The sequence below is a fragment of the Ambystoma mexicanum genome, chromosome 5p (genome assembly GCF_040938575.1).
Source record: "Ambystoma mexicanum isolate Mex_15411 chromosome 5p, UKY_AmexF1_1, whole genome shotgun sequence".
Lineage (NCBI taxonomy): Eukaryota > Metazoa > Chordata > Amphibia > Caudata > Ambystomatidae > Ambystoma > Ambystoma mexicanum.
Window position 1 is genome coordinate 720,181,826 of NC_090930.1, and position 18,060 is coordinate 720,199,885.

Below are 18,060 nucleotides of genomic sequence, written 5' to 3' on the forward strand. Positions count from 1 at the left end.
TTACAGGGGAACCCCCAGCGGTATTTGATGTTTCTTGATTGCAGCCAAGCCGTGACTATATGTAGTTTGAGCCTATTTGCCAGTTTTCTAGGCGAAAGGTCCTGGTATAACGAGAGCTTCATCCCCCGGAATTCAATTGGCTCTTTCTTTTGTGCTGCCGTCATTATCCTCTCCTTCAGTTGAAAGTAGTGGACTCTTGTCAGAACATCAGGCACCAGGTTGCACTGTTGATGCATTGAGGAGTACACGTGATGCGTTCTGTCTACTTCCAGGGCAGTGGTGTCAGGGAGGTCCAGTATGGACCGGAACAGATCTCGAACATAGTCTGCTAGGTCCTGATCTTGCACGTGACGAGGAATACTGTGTATTCGGATGTTGTTTCTGAGCAATCTCTTCTTGAGATCCTCTTGTTTGGCCCAAATCGTTTCAAGCTGTTCTTCAATGCCCACCACTGTTTGCAAGCTCTGCCTGCTCATGTGCCGGATCAAATAGCGTGTTTTCAACCTCATTCAGGCGCAGCTCCAGCCCTAACAAATTGAGATCTGCAACAGTTTTGAGCAGTGCCTCGTTTTCATAGACTTGATTTCTACTGTGAGATCCTGTTTCATGGTGGAGAGCATCACCATAAGATCCTCCTTAGTGAATGAGCGATTTGGAGGAGCCGTACCGGGCGGGGGAGAATGAACATCAGCATGAACCTCTCAAGCCAATTTACCCTAGGCCCGCATGTCTAGCGGAGATTTAATGTCACTCGTTTTAGATTTTGCACCAGATTTAGCCATCTCTCCAAGGCTAGCAAAAATTCTAGCCGGCAGTGCTCTCGACGCCAGCACGGGGTTCCTTTTCCAGATGGTTCAAAGTAAAAGTGGATTATATTAAGGCACGTTCCTACCATCAGTTCAGTGCCCAATATATATTGTTAATGCACCAATGACTCTCATAGGCCCAAGTACACAATAATAAGGCTGGTCCCATACAGTGCAAGTTACCACAAAAGCCTGCCAAATCTACCTCTGAACATGGAGGTCTCCCCTTTGGTCAAGAAAACAGTCCTCGTGGAAGCAAGGAACTCTCACCAGCCAGCCAGCCCAGGTTCACAACGATGTCAAAGCCTCCTTCATTAACAACTGCAGTAGAGGCCTCTAGGTTGTAGAGTTGGCAATGTGACCCTTCAAAGCACAGCAAAGCTTCCCTTGCCCTGGATCAGTGGCAGACCGCCATGACAGCCCTGGACCCCTCTGTGTCACGACAGGCCGTTGGGGGTGTCATTGTGAAATTATGTTCATTCCGGCCTGCGGGGGCCCCGCCGGTGAGCAAACACACGTCTTTGCCTTTCACCACACAGTTCCAGTCAGCCTGCTCCAGATATTAGTGTCGCGCACACACTCAGCCGCCCCTGCAGGCCGACCCAATCCCCCTCTCCCACCGACAGGAGGTCTGGGACTTGCTTGCCGATGTTCTCGACTCCCTCGGACCTACGGGGAGAAGGCCTGTGTTCCTGCCGAGTGCACCTCGCCGATGCACAGCAAAAAGAGAGCGGGAGAGCACCCCCAGCCTCTCACTGGGTACCAGCCTCCAGTTCAGTCTGTTTCCAAGACGGTGGGGTCCTCCGTGTCTGTGCTGCCCCAGGCACCTCCCAGCAATGGTCCCAAAGACCCGCAATCTGCTGCCAAGAATAAGGCCCCCTTCTCTGGCAACGCCGTCCGCTATATATGCCTAGTTTGCTAGTTTTCTGTTTAGATCATTCAGAATTTTCAAGGCCTAAGAATTTATTACTTTATTCCCTTGTTCCCTTCCCGCCTTGAAACGCTTTGAAGCACTTCACCTCTGTATAAGCGCTATATAAATGAACAATAAAACAAATAAATAAATATATCCATGGCTGCCCACCTGGCTAGAACGGGTCAATGGCCGCACAGCCCGCACCCATGACCTGCACCGATCCGCTGGTTGCACTGGCTGGAAAACTTCAAATCTGCCAGCGGTATGTTTGGGGGGGTTTCAGGGCCACACGACAGAGCCTACAGCAGGGATATCCACCTCTGGTGCCGCCTGGCCACGCCTCTACCTTAGCTATTTAAAAAAAGATTATACTCGCATGATTCAATGTAGCATTTTAGTTGGAAGATGAATGGTATCTTTCCGATTCAAAGATGCCCACTAGTTTTGCATTGTTTCGAGAGAGCTTCCTTTGAGTCAGTCATCCAAGATGGCTACCTCCATAGAAGAGCTCAAAGAGTTACGAGATGGGCAGAAATGGGTGGCATTAGCCATAGGGATTAGCATGGGTAGGGGCAGAGCATGGGAGGGATTCAAAAACCTAACAACTGTGTATCCCTCCTCCAACGTTATCTTCATTGGAAAAGCATTACAGATCCTCATTCAAAGCCCATATTGGAAGCTCTTATTTTAATGACAATAGTTCCAGCGCCACCTAATAGCCCAAACTAAAAACTGGCTAAAGAACTTTAGGCACTCTGCTCTGTTAACAGAAAGTCGGGAAATGCTTTCTATTTTGGCCTCCAATGCAACCGCCGCTTTTTGGAGGATTGTAAATGAAACTAATAATTGGACACAATTTGACCCCAATCCCTCCAGAGGCTTGGGCTGTTTATTACAAATCTATGTATGAGGTCAGTAGTATTGGAAATGGTACTCTCCCCAGTATATGTGCTCATTAGAGGTGAAATATGGAGTTTGATCATAAGATGATTCTAGGCCTGATAATTGGTTTGAAAATGTCAAGAGCAGCATTAGAAAAAGGTAAAAGAGGTAGCTTTTTCAAGAAAACTTCTTTGACTAAAAAAGGTAATTTGTCAGGTTCTCTCTTTTACCTGTCATTCGCTACTATCAGATAAATGTTCTTCCCTGCTTACTTTATGGTGCAGAGATTTGCGGCTTCAATGATCTAAAGCTTTGGGACCGCATTGAAGCCATTATCTGGATGAAGGTCCTGGGGCACCTAGGTGTGTCCCCATGGCGGTAATTAGATTCGAGTTAGGTCTGACATCAATGCATGCGCTAGTGCAGTGGAAATACATTTGTTTATATGCTAAAATTCTGAATCCACCAAAAAATCATTTATTTGTGGAATGAAACTAGGCTTCCCTGGATAATTCCTTGGTTGTCTTAATAGACTGGATGGGTAAGTCTTAACTTATCTCTGGTGGAGATTATGTTTACTAACCCTCTGGCGGTAAAATAAAGCTTCTGTCTGCAGGTTGAATCTCTACTAAAGAGGAAGTGATTAAATTAAAAATGTACAAGCACTCCACCATCTATGAGAAGCGACTGGGACAACTTCCATATTATCTGCTTAAATGTCCTCATCCATTCTGGAGAAATTGATGTATGTGGTTGCGTCTCAATCTTTTCCCAACTTTGGAAGTGCAAGGTCCCTGCCAGAAACTGACATCAATAAAAGAAACTGCAGACTGTGTGGCCCAATATGCTGGAAACTTTAGAGCACCTCGTGACTTCTTGCCTAGTCCTGGGCATATAAACTACCCTGATGCCATCGTGCATCCAAATTTCCGGGCAAGGATTTGTAATGGTTCCCAATGATCACTGATGTTGGCCGCACTTACAACTTTGATTTCCTGATAATGAATTGTGAATTGTGCATTACCTCCATGTCCACTCTTTCTCGTCCCAGTACTTACCTCATGAGGCCCTTGCCTCTGACACATGATCTACTTTTATTTTTACTACTCCCTATAACTCCTCCCCTCCAATCACATCATCCAGTGTGCCGGGGAATGACGATTGCTGGCCCCCTGGTGGGGCTGTGTGGCGGGGCCTTCGGCTCCAGCAGGTGCGAGAGTGCTCCCGGGCTCCCTGCGAGGCTCAGGGCCCGGTTGAACTGGATTGCCGCTCTGTTTTTTTAGCAGGGCTGGAGGCCGGCACAGGCCATCACGGCCCGGGTCCAACAGGGCCCGGGGTGAGGTAAGGTGCTGGGGACATGGGGGGATCCCAATGCTCGACGGGGTGGAGCATGGGCCCAACAGGGACAGCATGTTTTAATGTATTTTCTGTTTATTGTCCGGTGAGGCTGTGCGTCCCTGGCAGCCTCCGAATGTTTGTAGTATTCGCCCGACGTTGCACCGGAGGCGGATGGCCTCTGCCTTCAGTGGTGAGGAGCGGGTTTCCTAGGAAACTGATTGTTTGGGGTTTCCGATTAGTTATGACTTCTGGCCTTTGTTAAATGGCGGCTAGCGGTTTCTGTTTTTTGTCTATGTTCCCACAGCACAAAGGACTACGGTGGTGTAACAGGATTACTTTGGTCTCCGTTTGACAGAATTCTACCAATGGGTAAACATTCTGCAAAACGCAGGCATCTTGTCCTGTCCTCTTCTTCGTCGTCCTCTTCATTTGAGTTGTACAGCAGTAGAAAGAAGAAGGCAGAACGTATTTCCTGTCCAGGAAGGAATTGAAAAAAAGCTGCTTAAACATCATGGAGGGGTTCACAGCCGTGTGCATGGAAATAAGTGCTGGTGTCGGTCTTCCTCTTCATCCTCTTCTTCTGGTGCGGAATCCTCGGCCTCTTCCTGTTCTTCAACGGCTGAGGGGAAATATCTGGACAGGGAAGGTGTAGAGGAGGCGCTTGCTCAAGTTTCGGACTGCATGGGGTTTTCAGAGCCCCTGGTATCGGTGGAGGGGGCTGACCCTTCTATTTGTCAGTATAGCCATACCCCTAGGAGGGGGTTGCTGTAGGTACCTGATATGCGGAATACAATCGTTCGGGAATGGCGAGACCCTGAGAAGATTGCGATGCCCTGCTTTATGTCCAAACTTTACCCATTGAAAGTGGGTGAGATGTTACTGTCTGATCCAGTTGAGGTTGACAATATCCTTCCCAGCCTGGTGGGTCGCTCCTCTTTGTCAGCCGAGGAGGCGGCTGTCTGGGACCCGGTGGACCGCAGGGTTAATTCTGGCCTTAAGAGTTTCATGCAGGGGCTCATCTGGCCCTTAGGGCGAATATCTACGGATGAAACTGTGCTCCATGGGTTCAGGAAATTGAAAAAGGCTGCAGATGGGGTTTCTGATTGTGCCCCTTTGCTTTCTGAAATGCAGACAGGTTGAACTGTTGTCCGACCTGGATCTTGATGGAGTGCGTGGCTCGGCCATGGCCACGGCGGCTAGTGTGTCTGCCCGGAGGCATGTGCATCTGCAGGATTGGAAGACAGAAGGTTCGCAGAAGGCGGCTGCCCTGAAACTTCCTTTTGATGGGTCCAAACCTTTTGGAGATTCACTTGAGGATAAAGTGCATAAAGTGTTTAGGGCTGACAAACATGCTGACAAATTGCGGCGCAAGCCTGTTTCAACGGCCAAGAAGTCCTCCTCTGGTGCTGGTGTTGTGCCCGGCAAGGTTTTCCCTGGCTCCTCATCTCGGTCTTTTCCGAGATCAAGTGGGGGGTCGGGGGGTGGGACCCTCCAGCTCCTCTCGTCCTGGTCCGGTACAAAAGTCCTGGCAGTTTGGAAATGCCGGTATGCGGGCGGCTCCGGCAGTTTTTTTTCAGTATGGGCCCGGTGGTGCTTTGATTGCTGGGTTCAGGACACAGTTCGGAAGGGGTTATCAAGTGTTTTTCCTGTCACCTCCTGTCCAGGGGTGCATGGTTCGGATTATGGTTCCCAGGGCTCGGGCCAAAAAGGTTGGCCATGGAAACCGCGCTCTGCGAATTGTTGTTGAAGGCAGCCATAATGCCTGTTCCTCTCCCTGTTCAGGGTCGGGGGTTCCTGGTTCCCAAACCTTCGGGGAAGTATCGCCTAATACTGGACCTCAAGGCACTGAACTGTTTCGTCCAGAAGGAACACTTCAAAATGGAGACTTTGCAGACCATTCTCCCAATGTTGTTCAGGGGGGATTGGATGGCATCTCTGGATCTCCAGGATGCGTACTACCACGTGGCTCTCTGCCCCGGGCACATGAAGTTCTTCAGGTTTGCAGTTGGATCCCAGCATTTTCAATTCAGAGTGCTCCTGTTCGGGTTGCGATAGGCTTCCAGAGTGTTCACCAAGCTGGTGGGTCCCCTGGTGGTGCATTTGCACCTGAGGGGCATTCAGACTTTTCCCTACCTAGGCGATTGGTTGATCAAGGTTGATCAAGGTGTCCTGCCGGCAGACTGTCCTGACTCATCTCCAATTGGTAAGCCAGGCGTTTCAAGACTGGGGATGCCTCAGCTGGAGCCTTCTCAGGATTTGGTTTTCATTGGTGCACAGATTTGCACCAGGATGGGGAGGGTGTTCTTGTCCGAGGAGAGGGTCCATCGTTTGCTGGCTGTTCTGGGCAGGGTTCTCAGGAGGCAGTATGTCTCGCCTATTGCTCAAGTTGCAGGGGCACATGGCGTCTTGCGTGTTTCTGGTTCCTTGGGCCCGTCTTCATTTACGTCCTCTGGTGTCTTATCTTCTCTCCCACTGGCTCCCGACATCTCAAGCTTACGAGGCCTTGAATCCGGTGTCCCCAGTGCAGCAGGACTCCCTGCTGTGGTGGTTGAGGGTTCCGAATCTCAGGGCCGGGGTGTCCCTGGTCCTTCCTCCTGTGACCACTCTTACTACCAACGCCAGCGGAAGGGGTTGTGGGGCAACGTTGGGGGTCCTCTCAGCACAGGGGTTGTGGGATCCGGAGGAGTACCGTCGATCATCCAATTGGTGAGAGTTATGTGCCATTCTCTGGGCTCTGGTGTAATTCAAGGTGTTTCGGGCCGGCTGGGCGGTTTTGGTCCGGACAGACGTACTTGGCATATGTCAACCGCCAGGGGGTTCCGGACGCTCCTTGAATGCTCTGGCGGCTCAGATTGGTTCCTGGTGGCCTCACATGTCAGGGGGGGGGGGGTGGACAATGTTAGAGCGGATCTTCTCAGCTGCCGGTTTCCCTCCTCTGCGGAACTGGTTCTGTCGGACGGGGTCTTTGCAGAGATCTGTGTCAGATTTGGGGGCCCCTGTTCTAGATCTGTTTGCGGCCTCGGCAAAGGTTACCCTCTTCCGCACTAGGTTTCCTGGCGGTGCAGTGGCCTCGGGGTCTCCTTTATGCTTTTCCTCCTCTTCCCCTTCTGCCCGGTGGTTCAGCGCATCAGAGTGTCCAGGGTGTCTGTGTTGTTGGTAGCTCCGTTCTGGGCCTGCCGGAGTTGGTTTCCCTCTCTGTTAGATCTTCAGTCCCGGGACCCTTGGCTGGTTCTGAAGTGGCTGTGTCCCCTTCAGGGGAATCTGAGGTTGGGAGTCCAACAGATGCAGTGTGGCAGTGTGGCTATTGCACGGGCTAGGTTGTTGTCTCAGGGGTTTTCTGGTCCTGTGGTCGGGTCTATCATGAATGCTCTTCGACCCACTACTCTGAAGACGTATGGCAGGCATTGGGGACATTTTTGGGACTGGTGTGGGCGGTCTGGGATCCCTCCCCTGCGTTCCGGCCTCCCTGCTATCCTTCAATTCCTCCAGGAGGGGTTTGACAATGGCCTGGCGGTTTCCACGCTTCGCTCTCAATGGGCCTCCATTAAATTCCTTTGGGGACTCTGATGGTCACTTGGCTGGAGAGGTGTTGGTGAGGAAGTTGCTCTGGGGTCTTTCTTCTTCCTGTCCTTGTACTTATAAAGGGCTTTCCCCTTTGGCTCTCCCTCTTGTTTTACAGTTTCTTCAAGAGCCTCCTTTTGAGCCCATTTCCAAGATTGATATCAAACATCTTACGCTGAAGACTGCCTTTCTTATCGCCATCACTTCTGCCCGTAGGCTTGAGGAGATTAGGGCTCATATGTCACCCCCCTTTCCTGAGGGTGCTGCCGGACTCGGTGGTGCTGAGGTGTGATCCGAAGTTTCTCCCTAAAGTTGTTTCTCTGCTTCACACATCTCAGGATCTGGTTTTCCCTACCTTTTTCAGGATCCGCAAACACCAGAGGCGGTGGCTTGGCATAACATTAATGTGCGGCGGGCAGTTTTGGAGTATTTGGCTAGGACTTCCCCCTTTCCGCCAATCTGATAGTTTTCTCATTACTTTTGGCCCAGCTGGTGCTGGGCGTAAGGCCTCAGTGGTTTCCATTAGCCGGTGGATCCATGTTGTGGTCTCCATGGCCTATGTGGCTTCTGGCCTGCCTGTGCCTGCGCACGTTCAGGGGTGGTCCACCAGGGGTTTGGTGGCTTCCTGGGCCGATGCAAGAGGATTGTAGGGCTGCCACCTGGGCTGATCAAAGCACTTTCATCAACCACTATAGGTTGAATGTCTCCCACTTGGGGGTTGGTTCCTTAGGGGTTGGAGTTTTGTCTTTGGGGATGTGAATTTGGAGTTATAAAAGGTGTGTGTGTGTTTTCTGCTGTTTTTGGCTCAATGTCTCATTGGGACCTTTTCCCCGTTGCTGCTTTGGTAAACCTCATGAGGTAAGTACTGGGACGAGGAAGAGTGGACGTGGAGGTAATGCTGACTACTTACCAGTAATCTTCATTACTCCGAGTCCTACTCTTCCTTGTCACTGTACTGACGACCCTCCTCTCCCTCCCTGCGGGGAAGGTCTCATGCTCCGGCTTGGTTATATAAACTGGATGACGTGGTTAGAGGGGAGGAGTTATAGGGGATAGTAAAAATAAAAGAAGGACCTGTGTCGGAGGGAGGGGCTTCATGAGGCAAGTACTGTGACGAGGAAGAGTAGGACTCGGAGTAATGAAGATTACTGGTAAGTAATCAGAGCAATATTGTCTGTATTAGGCGTTATTGCTGCAAAAGATGTGTATTGTATCTTTATTTTAAGTATTTTATTCTTTTACATGTTTTGTGATAGCTGTTTTTATTGCTATGTAATTAGAAGTATTGTTTTTAACATCTTTCCTTTTCTTTTTTCTAATCATTAATGTGATTGTGTGATTTGTGCAAGGTTTGTTTCACAAATGTGCACAATAAATAAATAATAAACTGCCACTCATGGAACCCTCAATCATTTCATTTATCTCCACACACTCAGAATGTTATATTCAGACATGTAATACAGATTCCAGGCATTACTTTTACAGGGTTCACAAGGTTCAGGTTACATACTGATATCAACAGCAGGCACATTGACTTGCAGAGCTATCGGGCAGGTTTAATTTTATAAAGGTATATTGCATTAGAACTTTGGGAGCGGGTTTGTGATTCATTTGCTAAGCTATTTGCCATCACGCAGAACGTTGAATAATACACTGTTTGATAATGTGCGTGTGCATGCAAACTGTCCCAATTACCAGACATTATAAACTTTGCTTCCGAGGTAATTCGGTATATTTGGATTGCACCTGACTGACAATGGCCGAGACGATGAACCTCTGCTGGGAAGTAGTTCCTATACATGAAGAACGTCAACACATCGGGGCCAGTCACTTCTGGAGCGTTAACTCTACACCAGTGGTCTTCAAACTTTTTTGGCCAGGGCCCCCCTGAGCAAAATTTGGGCAGGTCGGGACCCCCCAGAAATGCCAAATGGACAGTATATATTGCGCGCCGTCACCTGCTCCCATCAAAGTCGCTGGGCTCCCTCATCCCACTCCTACCCAGTCGCTGGTCTCTCCCCACCCCATCACACACCCAGGGCTCTCCCCACTCTGCTCCCATCACTATCCCATGGTTCCCGCCCATTGTGCTCCCACCATAGTCCCTCGGTTCCCCCATCCCGTTCCCAACACAGTCTGAGGGCCAGTGGCGGCTGGTGAATCTTTTTTAAGTGGAGGGGCATTAAGGGGAGGTTCGGGGGGGTTTCCCCCTGTGAATTTTTTTTTAAATAATAGGTTAAAATGTTGCATTGTAGAGCATACTTTTAACAAAAAATGGGTAAATAGCCAAACAGTTTGCAATTGTTGCTGGGAGTCCAGGGGGCAGGCATTGATATTTTATTTCTATCGCGCTCGTACACAAGTGTTTCAGAGCGTGACAAGGCAAGGGAGGGGAACAGAGGAGAATAAAACAGCGATCTTACTAGGCCCAGTGACATTGAGAACGCGCAAGTGTGAGGGGAAATGTGCATGGAAGGGGGGAGAAGTGGAAAGTGCGAAGCAGAGGAGAAACAGATAAATAACAATAAATAAATAATAAAGGCAACAAACAGTGGTAGTGCAGCCAGCAATTTGCAAGTGCTACGTTTAAGGCAGCAGACAGGGTAGGTCTGATAAGTGCAGGAAGAAAGATGGTTCTCCTCAAGTTTTAGAGTGGCAGGGCGCTGTTCCAGAGGGAGGCCCCAGCCGAAGACGGAGATCTACCCCCAGCTCGTTTCTTTGATAAACGACTGACCCTGAGGGAGTTGGAGGTAGAGGAGTGAAGAGCTCGAGAGGGGAGGTATTTGCGGAGGAATAGCTGAAGGTATTTTGGACCGAGGCCCCAGAAAGCCTTGTGGACAAGGCAGAGGGTTTTGAATGATAGATGTCCGGTAAAAAGATACCATCCCTGTCCCCTGGGCCCCACTGGTCCTAACACAATGAACATGATTATGTGTATATGCAAGGCGCTGCACATTCATACAGCAATCACTCTATCATTCACATGAGCATCCATCACCATACACTCACTCATAACGCATCCATACACATGTTTAAATAAAAACAATGAACATAAACTTACCTTCTGCGTTGGCCTGTGTGTGGGTGCTGCTCCAGCTGCTCTGTCCGTATGTGCGAGGAGGCGCAGGAGCTCCCCCTCGGACATACAGACATGCAGTGCCCCAGCCAGCATTTCCAATGAGCTATGCAATGCTGGCGAAGCAAAACGCCCCAGCACTTGCATGGCTCAGTGAGCATGTGCGGCTGGGGAACTAAACTGAACTGTCAAAGGGAAACAGTGTTTCCCTTTGACAGTTCAGCCAGCCCAGGAGCACTCCATTAGCTGGATAAAGCAGCTGAGGGAGTGCTCACTGTTTCACTGGGCTGGCTCCTTAGCTCCTCCATAATGGGTGAGGGGCCACTATGCAGTTAGTAATGTTGACCATTGTTGCTGAATATATCACAATTTACTTACATTTTAACACAAAGCACCCCTTTGGGTACTATTGTAACAGTGGGCTTCATAACTACTCTGGCGGTAGCTGTGCCGGTAAAACCGGCACGGCTGCCACTGGAGTTGCATCCGGGTCTGGCACCCGCGAATGGGCAATTACTAGGTCATGCCGAGTTAGGCGGACATGATAATTGCCCTTTCGAAGGTGCCGGTAGATCCCCATTCCCATTTGAGCCCCATATGGCTGAAATGGGAAGGGGGAGCTCGGATGCACCGGCACCGTTAATAACGGTGCCGGTGCATCCGACGAGCTGAGGTCAGACCTGGCGGGGGCTGTCAAGCACCCACGAGCACAACTCTTACTATGGCGGAACGGTAGCAACGGTGCCGGTAGCTTACCAGCACCGTTGTTACTGGTCCGCCATAGTAGTAATGAGGCCCAGTCTGTGACTAAAGGAATGAATATCCATTTACAACTGTGGGCCACTTTTTCATTGTTGCCTGAGACAGTTTCATGCTTCAGCCCGCCCATGTGGGCCACCCCTGCCCATTTCTTCCAATCTAAAAAAAAAAAAAAAAAAAATCTTTTTTCATGCTGAGCTCTCAGGGCCCCCCTGGGATGCACCCGCGGACCCCTAGGGGCTCGCGACCCACAGTTTGAATACCACTGCTCTACACAGAGGGCTGCTTACCACGATAGTCTCCTGATTACACGCTTCCATCGCTGCTGTGTTGGAAGCTCGCATACTAACAGTTGTGCGTGCCCTTCTAGTTTCCATATGCCCAAAATGACGGGTACATCGCAAGAAATGTCCATTCCCCGACCTCACACACTCGGTCTTAGAGTTACTATGTTCCATTGGCTTCTCTTTGGTAGAGCAATGAATATAAGTTTTCTTCTGGCAGGTGTTTTCCTAGCGTTGCAGTGTACCAAGCTCTACCTCGCTCCCATTCTGGTTTTATCCAAACCTCAGACATTTCTCACTCACTTAGCATCGTCATCTCACAATGTGTTAAGAAAACCACAAGGCAAGATCTCATTATTGACTGTGTTCACCACTGTACAATGTGGAGCAACACCGCCACGTAATGCCAGCATTGCTTACCGGTAATCTTCATTAGCCTGAATCTTACTCTTCCTCCTCAGAGTCCACAACAAATGAGATGAACCCACCACCTAGACAGGTTCCAAAAACAGTGGTCGAAGTGGGCGGGAGCAGTAGAAAGAAACCGTTCTGGAAAGGTTTACTTTTAAAAGTGTAGGAAAAAGTTTAAACTTGCACTTCATTGCATTGCATTGAACATTCCCTCAAACCGCAGGTATGTTTGGGGGGTGTATTGTGCGTGGGAGGGGGTGATGGGGTTTGTGTGGAGCTTGGGCAGGCCAGGAGGGAACATAGTTCCACTGTTTCTTTTCGTACAGTGGCTGTAAGGAGGCCCCTCCCTCAACACCTCATCGTATAAGGGAAACCTCTACACCTTGTTTCACCTGTTCATTCACCAAGCCAACAACCTGGCCCCCTCAGTGCAGGAGGGCGGGCCATGTAGCAGGACTGGGACGGCGAAGAGGATAACTCGCACAAATGAGAATGCAAATAACCTAGGCATTTGTCCATTTGTCCACCCTGCGATCTCGGGCCCAGGTCCCCTCCAGTCGCACTCCTGCACTGCCTATCTGGCAACTCCCGCACTTGGTGATTGTTTTTCTCTATCACTACAGTCCCACTACCAGCACTTGATACCTGATATCTGCACTTACCCTTGCACTTGCCACCTGCTGGTCGTACTTGCGCGATCTGACTGACACTTGGCCTAGTAGGATCGTTATCTGTCTTCCCTCTGTTCCCCCTTCCTTGCCTCATCGCGCCTTGAAACACTTGAGTATGGGCGCATTATAATTGCCATATAATTTGCTCATTCTCTTTGCCCCTTTTGATATCCCACCCAGTAACGTGCAGAATGAGACATGTCTTCTTTGTTGGTATAAAAAGGCAGCAGATTTATTTTTACAACATAATAAACTCAAAACACTGCAAACAAACGGTGTCCAGTCAAATGGTCGAAAATAAAAGATCGAATGACCATTTGATCGACAGTCAAATGGTGGAAAAAAAAAAAAGGTTGAATTATGTATTTATTTATTTATATATATATTTTTAGTTTTGGTTGGTTAAAAAATATTTGTAATAAAGAAAACAGGGGGTTGGGGGGACCCCCCCCTCAAAAAATAAATAAATAAATAAATAAAATTTAAAAAAAAAAAATCGACCTTTTTTTCTACCATTTGACTGTCGATCAAATGGCATTTGATCCTTTGGTTTTTGACCAAATGACTGGTAACCCAAACAAACTATGTGAAAATAGTTCTGAAGATACAGTGACTGCTCTGTGTCCAGAACTTGCACCAAGTCCACAGTAGGCCAAAGCTCCCCCAACCATTCTTGTCTGAACCCTGCCTGCCCTTGCAGGTGTTCCTGGCCTGGGTGAGTGCCGTTTATTCGGGGGAAGCTGTAACGCTCACCTGATTCCCACGGAGGCGCTGGTCTTGGCAGGGTGGTAACTGTATCTTGAAAAGTGAAGTGCAGGACTCGATTGGCTTCCGGGGCTGGGCCTCTTCGCACTGTGTGTCTAACTCGAAGAGTAAGATGTCTGCAGGTGAAAGAATATGGGGTTAATGACCTGGGATTGTCGGGTGTCTCTCTCTCTCCCCCTCTCACTTTTCCGTGGAGCCCCAAGGTCAACGTGCTCACCTTAGATAGGTGAATGCTGGACTCTCCATCTGCGTCTGGTGCAGGGTGCCGTTACCAGTTCCTTCACTGGGTTGAAACGTAGGCCTCTTGACTTCAGAGGATTGCTAACCATCGTTAACTGCACGAACGGTGAGTTTCCGGGCACCTTTAATGTCCTTACAGTCTTTAGGTGCGTGGGCACGTTAGTATGGAATAGGGCTCTGTATAATGTTCTTTTCAAATGGTGCCTTTTGTCTTGCAGGGCTCTTGAGGCGGAAGATGGTGGTTTGAAGAGAGCCGGAGTTTGAGCCAGCGCATAGGAATGAAGCGCTTGGGAGTGCGTAAGTAAGTGCCTGTTGCCTGCTTTCGAAATGCACTCCAACTGTCTCTTTTCTTTTGCAGGTATGAGTTTGGATGCTGAAGAGACTCTGGAAAATGGCGGGGTATTTGCAGGCGCCTAATTGTGGAGGGCGCGATGGCGCGTGAGTAAATAGCCTGCCTAATGTCTCTCCTTTTCTCTTTCAGGTGCAGGAATGCAGCGTTGATGAAAACCGGAATTCGAGGGGTGCCGGTAAGTAAATTCCCCACAGGAATAATTATGCTTTTGTCTTCACAGGCTTTTATAATGGCGGAGGAGCAGCGCGAAGAGTTGGTAACTGCCGATGGATCAGGTGAGGAAAGCGCTGCGACTGAAGGTTGCTGTGCTAACCTGTTGTTTCTTTGTCTTTGCAGGTGCTTCTGAAAGCTGGATACAAGAAAGGTAAGCTTTTGTTCTCACAGGTTCAGGATCGGAAGAATGAAGACTGGAACCGACACGGTGAGCGTTCTGCTGCAGATGCAGAATAACGCGAAGCACGTTGCGTCAATCGGGTGTGGTTTAAATAGCCTTGGAGTGATGAGGCGTCTTCCTCCACTGCCTCGCCCAGGAAAGAAAAGAGTTCCTGTTCTAGAAGAGTTCCAGTGTTGTATCCAGGGAGTGGAGCCTGCCCCACCCAGGTAAGAAACTAGTCCCGGCTCGTAGAGGATTCCCATATGGCTGGTAAGTAAGCAGCATGGTCTGCTGCAGGTAAGTCCACCCAAGCATCTTTATACATGTTATGAGCCCGGCGCTTCCAGTGCCGGGACCAGTGATTTTGATGAGCCTGGTGCCACCGGCGCCAGGACAAGGTCCAAAAGGTCCCAATGGGGACCGGCTGGTGCCTAGGATGAAGGTTAGAGGCCTGCTTCCAAGGACGTTGGGCTGGTCCTAGCCCCTTGGAAGCAGTGATCATGACAGAAGCTGAGCCCTCATTACTACCACCAGCGCCCCTGCCGCTTAGGCCCCCAAGAAGCGTTGGTCCCAAGAAGAGCGAAGACCCTTCCGGATTTCCCACGGCTCATTCGGAGTCTGTCTCTTGCCACTGGTCGCCTAAACACTGCCACACCATAGGTGGGTTCAAATGAATGCCCCACTACCCAGATGGACCGTCTCCTCCACGTGCTGCTGCTAGTTGGAAGGAGATGAGAAGGAAGTCGTTAACACTACATTTTGTCCGGCCTGATGTACCTCCTAAAACACCCAGACTTCTATTCCCTGATTCTCATGATTGCTTCCGGACCCAGGCCTACCTCGGCCGCTGATGTGGCTGCCCCTATCCTGAAGGAGTGGGTACCAAACACCTCCCGTTGCCCCCATCTTCTCTAATGCCATGTCCATGACCCTCTTGAATTGAAAACGGCTCAAGGCCGACCCGTCCCAAGAAAAGGGGGGACTCTGCACCCACCGGCTGCCTTCCCTGGAGGTAGGCCGTCAAGCCTGCTACTGGACACACTAAACTCCCCTGGATGTTATAGAGTGTGACCGTCCTCCCTTTCCCCTTCTGATCGGTCTTCGACCTTCTTAGGTAAATGCATACCCGTTCTTTTTTTAACTGTACATGCTCCAACCTTAAAAACCCAGAACCCCTTCCATCTTTATTTTCAGGCACCAGGTCGCTTACTCTAAAGGCTCCAAACAAGGCCAATGTAAAGGCCGTTGTGAAAAAAACCCTCTCTTTTCTGCTACGGCAAACCTAACTCAGGCTTTCAATTAAACTGTGCAGCTTTACAATATCGATGGCCCCCCTACATCAGGTTTCCTCTCTGTCTGTTTAGCCCAACCCTTCATTGCCATCGAAATGTAGTGCTCCTTGGTGGGGTCGGCCTTACCCCCGAGTTTGAAATAATGCGCTATTGCTGCCAAATGATAAGGCTGCCGAAATATTTGAAATATGTCCCTCTCCCTTCTATCGGGACTTACTGATGAGGTGTAGATTGAATATTTTACCAACGAGAGAATTTCAACTGTTAGAAAAACTGATAAGCCCACAAAATGCATTTTTCAGCTTTTGCGGTCAATAAGACGAACTGGAGACAATTAAGCATCTCCTGTTAAATTGTAAAAGTCTTAACTCAAGTCGAACATGTTTTTTGGGTCATTATAGGTGACTGTTTGAATTGAAAACGGAGGACGAATGTTGGGAGCGTCTTATGGTGGCAGAAGTAATGGGAGCTACATTGGTGGCCCTGAAATTAATAGCATCTTTGGAATTGGACTTCAAACCACTTTAATGATATGAATGAAAATGATATTATTGTTTAGGAATATAAGATTGATTTCTGATTGTTCAATTGTCTATGAAGGATGAAGTAATGTTAAAGGTTTAAATTAAATACAACCAATAAAAAAAAAGAAAAAAAAAAAGACATCCAGGATTTGGTTTTCCCACACCGCCAGCCCCATCCGACAAAGACGCGCACTGGCGCTCCCCTCTGCCCTTTCATCAACATTTCGCCTTGAAAGGCCAAGCTAGGATCCCAGCACCCCTTGTATCTTCTTGCTGTGCTGGGGGCCAGAGCGGTGTGGTTTACAGAACTGAGATCCCTCCAATCAAGAACCCCATCACTGCGCCTTGAATGGTGTCATCGTCTTGCTTGCCTCTTGACAGTTCCCCCAAAATTTCTCCCACTGTAAACGAGAGAGGGAGTCAGCGGCCACGTTTTTTAATCCCAGAAAGTGTCGAGCTCTAACTTCCGTGTTCAATTTAAGAAGGCCTTTTGTGAGCTCTCTACATAGCTTCAATACCCTTGTGTTGCTGGACGTCCCCCGATTGATGATCTGGACTACTGCCAAGTTATCAGACGAGAGCACCACTGAAAAACAGGTCCTTCGGTGCAGTGGGCGTCGTCCTGCTCGAGCTGGATTCTCCTGCTGTAGGACGCCGGCTGGCTTATATGCAGCCTGGCACGCCCCGTCCTATTGTTGTATTTCACTGGCATTTCCTTGGGTTTGACGTGCTTCCCGCCCCTCAGGCTGCATCTAGCACACCACCCCTTTTTAAACCTATTTGTCACCACTTTTCTCTATACTCCTAGCTTGTTCCCTAGTTACAAACGCTGCTCCTTAAAATAGGAGGGGGACATGGGATAGCCTTAAATATGTCTTTAACTTCGTTTGAGCATTCCCTTGAACTGCATAATTAAATATTTCATTTGCAAGATCACTGCCTTGCCAGGCACGGCATGTGACAAATCCTGAACTTCCAGTCTATCATGTTTGTGAATGCTTTATTTTTATTCACACACCCGAGTTATATTTTTTTAACCTTTATTCCAGTCCCACGTTTCATTCAAATCCAGCCCATCTTGGTAATAGATGCAGGCAAGTAAACATTTCCTAAATTGTGCCACTTTCCCATTTACAGCTGGATGTTCATCAATCCCCCCTATGCAAAGTCCCTTTTTAGTTTTTGCTTTTAATTAGTACAGGTAAGAGAGGGATAGGATGTGAGGAGGGACACATCGCTTGTGGATGTTTGGCCATTTATTAACCCACTGATGGTCCAGGGTCACGCTGGTCTCTATGGCCATTCCCAGTCACTATCTGCCCCTCCCCACCTATAACACATCCTTCTGGGATGTCTTTGAGGTAGCACGAACAAGCAAAGTCATGCAACTGTTCTGTATAGCCTGGTATTGTTATTGCAAAGCAGTCTTCTGAGCGATAATGGCTTTATTGCAGCTGTAAATGCACTACTAGTATAATAAAAATGTCTTGAAGAGTGCCTTCATCCACTAAATTTATATGCTTTTTGTCTCTCCTGGCATTGAAGTCTTGCTAAAAAAAATAAGCACTGGCAAAGCTAACGGTTTTGCCTTGTGTATAGGTTTTAGTCAGGTATTTTATAGGCACTGCTGTCATATGCCTAAGAACTCACACAATTTTTTAGATGGCGCCATCTAATGGCCTGGTAGTACCCTTATAACTGTGCCAGTCAAATGCATATCCCATGCCTGCACAACATCCCAAACTGTTGGCATTGCCAATGCTTGTTTAACATGTGGTTTCCATAAGAATCTAAAGTTTCTCCACCCCCA